Source organism: Mustela putorius, unplaced genomic scaffold (assembly GCF_011764305.1).
Source record: "Mustela putorius furo isolate JIRA1106 unplaced genomic scaffold, ASM1176430v1.1 tig00002118_pilon_pilon_pilon, whole genome shotgun sequence".
NCBI classification, from domain to species: Eukaryota; Metazoa; Chordata; class Mammalia; order Carnivora; family Mustelidae; genus Mustela; species Mustela putorius.
Genome location: NW_025421952.1, coordinates 74,629 through 82,429, shown reverse-complemented (window position 1 = coordinate 82,429; position 7,801 = coordinate 74,629). Strand labels below are relative to the sequence as shown.

The 7,801-nt window shown below is 51.6% G+C and overlaps 1 long non-coding RNA gene across 1 annotated transcript; it reads left to right on the top strand.

Moving 5' to 3' along the window:
- The first annotated feature begins 242 nt into the window (after positions 1-242).
- On the top strand, positions 243-7,535 carry LOC123394268. Its single transcript, XR_006608990.1, has 4 exons — positions 243-627; positions 6,061-6,129; positions 6,496-6,566; positions 6,919-7,535. It is a non-coding gene; the product is annotated as an uncharacterized LOC123394268 (long non-coding RNA).
- The last annotated feature ends 266 nt before the right edge of the window (positions 7,536-7,801 follow it).

Below are 7,801 nucleotides of genomic sequence, written 5' to 3'. Positions count from 1 at the left end.
TCCGGGCGCAGACATAGGTTCGCTGTTTCCATGTGCGCCCAGCACGGGGCCTCGTACACAACGGATGTCAAAGGAAACGGACGAAAGCTACCGCGGTTAGCGGTCCGTCCTGCTACGGCACACTACCCACCGAGCAGAGATTCCGCATACAGTAGGCGCTCACCATCGTGAGATTTCAGTTCCCCCCCCCCCACTTCTCTGGGAACGTTAAGGCTGGCGGGGGAGGGAAGAGGCACGCAACTCCTCACCTGAGGGCTCAGCAGCGTCCTCAGGTGCTTCAACTGCCAGACGAACACCTGTCTCTCGGATGCCACCAATCAGCGACAACTCCCGTGGTTACCTGGACAACCCGTAACGCTGCCGCAGCGACTGCCGCTGACGCGCTGTCGCTGACGCTAACGCTGACGCGAGTACAGCGAGACACACTTCGCAAAGTCACCACATAGCTTCGCTGTGAAGCAGAGAGAACGTGCGCAGGCGCCGTGACGTCTAGGGCGGGGCCGAGTGGACGCGAATCCTCTCTTCAACCAATCCTGTCGTCGCTTGCAAACTCAAGCTGAAGCCACGCCCACGAGCCCTCCGCAAACTCGAGGTCCTATGGGTCGCGGTCTTCCTCCCGCCTGCATTGTGAGTGAAGTGTGGCTGAATACTTCTTTTAATACTTACGACCCTGGAGGAAGGCAGGGCGGTTGCTTTCATACGTTTTGGAGCAGCCCGGGTTGAATCCAGATAGGCTCTATGATGTGCACGGGGTATCACAAGGCTAATAATGATAGCTAACCGATTCCTCAGGATGCGTCTGCCAGGTACCGTGCAAAAGGTTGTAGATGCATTATCTCATTTAATCTCAAAGACAGCTTTTGTAGGGGATGGCATTATTAGTTCCATTTCTCATGCCAGGAGACTCGGGATTAGAGGGGTCCCTTAACAAATGAAGAGTAAAGGATGTAACTGGGATTCAACCCAGAGCTGATGCGTTGAAAACAGCCTTTATATTCTGAACTCGTAGCTCCCTATATCTATGCCATGCTTCTATACCCCGTGCCACTTCCATCCCAAGAGATGAGGTGTCCAGAGTCTGCGATGTGAGTGTTTCCGCGCCAGTGGCCAGTGAGAGGTACTACTGCAGAACTGGGTAGCAGTGGATCAAAGACTGCTGCCCAGATCTGGATGCTTTTGTGGTTCAAGGCGGAGGGCAAATGAGAACGGGGCTTATCTGATAGGATGAAGTTAAGTCTTGTGATACGTGGGATTGGAGCTTGGTGAGGTAAAAAGGATAATGACTTCTTGATCTGTTTGGATTGGGGTCCCTTTCAGAATTACTGGTCTAAATTCTTGGAACATGCCAGAGAGGCTGAGATGCAGAAAAGGAGCGTTGATACACCTGCTCTGGAAAGATCAGTGGTTTCCTCTGGAAAAACAGTGGTTTTTCTCTCACTGGCACCATCCCCTCCACCCCGCTTTGGAATTTAAGAAACAGTAGAGGAAAGCCTCTATTTTCACAGGAAGGAAGTAGCCCCAGAGCCCAAAGTATAAGTCTTTTGACAGGGGAGTTCCAACCCTTCAGTTTTATTTCCATCCTCCTCCTCTGGATATAGTGGCAGAGAGTGAATATAAAGTCATTTACACTTTACAGTTATTATTGACTTTGACCGAATCAGCGAGACAGAGGCAGACAGAAAGAAAAGGAAAAGTGAGTGCGGGAAAGACTAGGAGTACAGGAGTGCACAGGATAGGAGCACATGGCACTGAAGGGTCTATTAGCGGAGCTTCTCTTTCATTTGCCTCAAAACACCGTTCAGTCCCTTTCTGGAAATTAACTCGAGGTTGATGGAGGAGTCAGAGGAATCAGTGGTGAAAAGCTTGGGTGTCAATGTGGGCAGTGAAGTTAAAAAGGTTACCGGCCCCTCACATGTGGTATGACCTTCGTTTCCACGGATGCAGGAGAATTTATATACCTCCCCTTCTTTTCCTTCTCCCCCGTTCTCACTGAACAAAACAAAAGGAACTAGGGCTTCAGTTTTCTACAACCATTTCTGTCCTCTCCCCAACCCATTCAAGGCTACAGAATCAAAACAAACACCTTAAAACAATGTTAGTCCTCCTGTCCAGTTGGTGGTGGTGAGAGGCCCTTGTGGTCAGGGTAGAGACAGTGGGGAAGTGTCTTCAGCTTACTGTACAGTATCCCAAACAGTCATCTCCAGTTTGTCCAAGAACATTTATTGGAAAAATGTCCAAGGGGCGAGGTCACCAGCAGCTGGGGGGCCACCAGGTGAGACGGGGAGCCCCTGAGACTCCGTGGAAGACATTGGAGTAGTGCAGTGCAGCATCTGCCTCCAGACCCAGACAATTCCTTTGAGTTGCTGGGGGAAGGGGAGTACCCAAAGAACCCTCCCCCTTTGAGACCCAGAGGCAAGATGTGAGGGCAGCTGGGGATGCCGAGAGTCCTGATGCAGGTGCAATGGGGGCCCATCTGGGACCTAGTGGGATACAGTTGAACAAGTGTCTGTCCCCCGGACGCGGGGGATGGAAGGACATATCCCATCTGATAGCCATTCCCCAGGTCCAGGGACACAGATCCCAAGAGACCTACCTTCTGGCCCTGCTGACAGTGGAAAGAGGATGGGCACCAGGCCTGAGATTGTGGGAGTGTCATTACCCTCTAGGAGATTACGGGATCCTTCAGTCTTGGGCAGATCACCAACTGAGGCTCTCCCTGACCCTGTCCCCATCCCCAGGGTGTTAGTGCATCTGTTTTTGAGTTCGGTTTCCTCACTCATACATACAGCGCGGGCAGAGGGCAGGCGGAGGCGCAGCGGGAGCGGGCCGCGGGGCTGCGGGGGACCCCAGAGCTCCGAGGGGCCGCTTAGTCTCTCCCTGAGCGGGGGGCGGTGCCGGCGCGGCCTGGCCGCTCGCCGGCGTCCCGGTGCGGGAGGCAGTGAGGCCGCTCCGCCGGCCCCTGCAGCGGGATGTGACCATCCCGGCCTTCTAGCCGCCGCCTTCTGCAGAGCTGGCCCCGCTCGCTCCGCCGCAGCTGAACCGGGACGTGCTGGCCCGCCCCGCCCCGCCGGGGTTCTTGCCGTGGTCATCCCCCTACCCCCCCTCCCCCGACCCCATTCTCCAAGGGATCCTCCCAGGACCCTCCCATTGGCGGCCTCCCCGGTCCCCTTGCCTCTGATCCTGGCTCTGTCCAAGGAGCCAGCCGGGGGCGGGGGGGGGGGGGCGTAGAGAGAGGCACAGGTGCGAGGGACTCGGGCTCCCGGGAGGGCCCCTTCCCTGCCCGGGTAGAATTAGCCAAGTTGGGAGGAGGAATCCCACTTCCCCTGCCGGAGGGGACAGAGTGGCGAGATAATTGATGTAAAATCTCCACTTGTAGACTGCGTCAGCTTTTAAATCTCTTCCCCCATGGGTAATCTGATATTGGTTCTCTTCGCTCTCATTCATTCTTTAATTTATTAAAAAAATATTTATTGAGCGTCACCTAGGTGTCTGGGCACGGGAGGAGCTGGAGTCCAGCGGTTAAGACAGCAGGCTGGGTATATAGCGGGGAAGTCTAAATAAAGAGCAGCAACCTATGGTTTTTAGCTCTTCTTCCTGCCTGGTGTGCAGAAATTCGTCGTCTAAGTGTCAGGTTTCCTAAAACCAGAGCGTCCAGAACCTCATAGGGCTGTTGGCAGGATCCAGTGAGATAATGTTGGGGAATGTCTTTATAAATCTTATGACACTGTGTGAGCGAGGGATTATCATGAATTTGCACCAGCGTGTTAGTTACTTCATTCGTTTAACCAACATAAATCCTTAAACTATTTCATGAGATCTGGAGTAACAACCTGGTGGGAGTCCCCTTTCTGTCAACTGTCTGATCTTCAGCAACGACCTAACTTCTCTGAGCCTCTGCTTTACCATCTGTAAAACAAGGGTGTCAGTGTGGTCTCCTTAGTGGGAATGCACCCAGTGAGATACTGCATGTGAAAAGTGAATTGTTCAGTGTAAATAACTGTTGGCTCATGTATTTAGGGCAGATACTTTGGTTTCTAATTCTCATTGCAGCATTTCTATTTCCGTGGCACTTTTTTCCCGTAAATTTCAGTTCAGCGTGTGTCCCCCTGGGGCTCCAAAGCTTCTGTTACCTTCCTTCGGAGATGAAAGAGTGAAATGGAGCAAGAGGGGCCCGGAGTACTGTGTGTTCTGGACATGTGATCAAGCCACGGCTCAGGTCCTCTGACCTCTGCTGTCCCTGAGGACCCTGATCTCTGGCCTGCTGTTTCATCCTTGTCCCAGAAGAATCCTCTGCTCAGGGATTCTCATTGTCATGGGACTGGGTATTACCCTGCACTTCTGAGCTCCAGGTCCTCTGGAGAAGAGGTCATTATTTCCAAAGGTTAAGAGTGATGAACCTCAGGTTTGCCCCTTCATGGGGCAAAACAGAGGCTGGGCAGTGTGCATGTATGCAAAGAGGGAGCCCTAGAGCTTCCCTGGGGTGCCCAGAGGGATGGGGGCCCACTGATAGGGAAAGGGTGTGGGGAGAGATACTCAGAGGGGGCGGTGCTCGGAGAGGCCAGGGTACCTGGGTTAATCATCACTGTGGCTCAGATAAGGCCCCCGCCAGCTGGAAGCAGAGTTAGCGTGACAGAAGCGTTTGTGTAGCTGAAGATGGAGGTACGACAGGGTGTCCAGAGCATGAGACCATGCCAGGCACAAAATGGTTTCAACACGCGATTGAGACCCCAGAGCCTGGCAAGTGGGAGGTGAGACTCCCTCATCCCACCTTCTCCATGTTGGTCTTCTGCACTGATTCCTAGAATCATTTCTCTTCTGGACTTCCCTCCACCCTGGGTTTCTGTTTTCCCTCTCCTCCTTCCCATCTTCCTTCCTGACCTTCCCCTTTAGGCCCAGAGTACCAAGTTCAGGCTAAATCCTTGGATGCTGTGTGGGTGTGTGTGTGTGTGTGTGTGTGTGTGTCCCCAAACCTTGTGCCTGCTGCCGCTCCCACCTCCAGATCCAGAGGCGTGAGCGAGGCCTGGGCTTCCTGTCTGCATCCTTGTGCTCCCTTCCCTCTAGAGGTCTGGGTATGAGGCAGCCCTGCCAATCACAGAGGAGTCAAACCCACTGACCCAGGACCTCGACAAAGCAGATGCCGAGGGAATTGTTCCATTGCTGGGACAATGTGATGCTGAGATCTTCCAGGAGGAGCGGCAAGTCATGCCCACAGACTAGGTAACCCAGACCCATCCCCTGGACACTGAAAATAAAGATGCCAGCTCCATGCCAATGGTCCTTCGTGTTTGAGACCTGAGAGCCCCTCCACCACACCATTCATTCTCCTTCCTCCCCGTCCCCCAAATCCACTGTCCTTTTTTTGGCTTCTGATTCCCACCTGCTCCCTACAGAGACTGTATAGTGAATCAGTTCTGACCACCATGGTCCAAGTGGCTGGCAAAGTGCAGGAAGTGCTGAAGGTACAGTCTCTCTGTCTCCTCCCCTCCTAACTTCTCTCCCTCCCCACTTGATCTCTTTTCTTGGCTTCCACTTCTCATTTTACTCCATCTCCATTCTCCTTTCTCCCAGTCCTCCCTCTGGCCTCTTTATTGTCATCTTATTAATCAACAGTAATTAGAATAACTATTATCTACATCACACTCTGTAATTGACATTGTGCTTTCACACTCATTACCTTTGCAAAAACCTGTGAAATGAGTGTGATTGTTTCCATTTTTTTTTTCAGATAGGAAAACAAAGGACAATCACAGTAGCTTGCCCAAATATATCCAGCTAATAATTGCTGGGTAGCACTGCTTTTTATTGAGTGATTGCTGGATACAAAGCTGCTCTCCGTCCTTTCTGGAATGAGTAAGGTTGGAGTAAGTAGCTAAGCCAGATTTAGGAGTCAGAATGAAGTTTCGTTCTCACATCCAGGCATCTTTCTGTTCCCTTTTGTGGTTAAGGAGGGTTAAGGAGTCTCCCCAGGAGTTCTTCTGTTGCTGCCAAAGAAGGAATGTGCTTCCCCCAAGCTGAGCTAGGAGCTAGGCCTTGGCGACACTGGGAATTTTTCTTTCTCAGGAACCTGAGGGGGAGCTGGTGGTGCTGAGTGGAGGGGGCAGCTCTGGCAGGATGGCGTTTCTCATGTCTGTGAGTATCCTGGTCCCCGATTTTCCTTCCTCTGCCTTCTCGGGGTAACCCTCAGGACCATAAAGCTCATCATAGCTAAGCTCCTAGGTGGCCCTCTTGAGGCCTGGCTCCCTCTCTTCTCAAAGACAGATCTCACCGTGGAACCTCGTATCTTCGGAACCCACCTGGGCCCCACTCCATCTATTGAGGGTGTCTCTACATCCCATGCACCCCAAGCTGTCATCTGCAAGTAGCTTTCGACGTGCCAAATTCCAAGCAGGACTGGCTTAAGCGCTGGCCTGAGGGAATCCTCACACTAGTTGTCAAAATCCAAGGTTACCGCTCCCTTCACTTTCATCACTAACCCGTGTCCTTCCCCGGTGACAGGTCTCCTTCAACCAGCTTTGAAAGGTCTAGGACAGAAACCTCTACACCTACCTCATTGCAAGCAGTGACAGGTAAGCCACGTTGGCCTGTGAATATTTTCTTTGGCCTGGATAGTATTTTCTAGAAATAGAATTTTCAGGCTTTCAGGTGGAGATCGTGCCCAGTTTGCTTTGGTCGCCATTATTTCTTATTGCCTTATCCTCGGCCCATTTCACATACTCATGTCACCTGTCTGGCCCTTGTTGGAATTGGAGTGTCCAGCCCTAAAAAGTGTCTGTTGTGGTGTTCAGCAAATAGTAGGTGTTTCAGTCAATGATATCTTTCCATCATTCCCTTCTCTTAATGCATTCCCTTTTCTTCCCTAGTATACCATAATCTTCTGCTTTCCAACCAGTGCCACTGACTTTGAGTCTGTCCTCTTAGGTCTGTGGTGGCATCTAGAGAGGGGACAGAAGATAGTGCCCTGCACGGGATTGAAGAACTGAAGAAGGTCTGTGTTTTCCCCTGATAGTCAACCAGACGTCTCTGTCTGTTCCTTCTCACGAGGACACTGAATCCCCATCCAGCCAAAGCCCATCCTCTTCCGCAGTCCTGACCCTGACATCGCCATGCAATAGGTTTGTATCCTAGAATTCTCCTGGTGGCACTGTCTCACCCACCCTCCTCTCCTAGGTGGTCTCTGGGAAGAAGAGGGTGATTGTCATTGGCATTTCGGTGGGACTCTCTGTGAGTGTGAAGACAGCCTGGGGGGATCCATTCTACAGGGAGGAAGGGGGTGGGGGCAGAACAACATGGAAAATAGATTGCGGAAGTGGGTACTAGAAAACAGAAAGGGTTCACACAAGGAATTTTGATTTTACTCTCACTAATTGAGACCCAGCTGCATGAATGTGGAATGACAGGGAAAGGATCCGATTCCAGAATACCTGTGTGTCAGTCCATTCAACAAGCAAGGTAGATGGACTAGTCCCAGGGTCAGCAAACCACAGTGGCCATCATGCTGCTGCCTGTTTATGTAAATAAAGTTTTATTGAGACACAGCCATTTGTATTTGAGTAAATACGGCCATAAGATCTATGGCCACTTCATGCTACAACGATAGGGTTGGGTATTGCATAGAGTTCACAGGGGCCCCAAAGCCTAAAATATTTACTCTCTTGCTCTTTACATAAGAAGCTGACCCCTGGACCTGTCCTTTGCTACTTAAGCATGGTCCTTGCTTAGCAACATCAGTATCTCCAAAGATTTGCTAGTAATGTAGAATCTCGCCCCCCACCAAGACCTACTGAGTCTGAATCTGCATTTT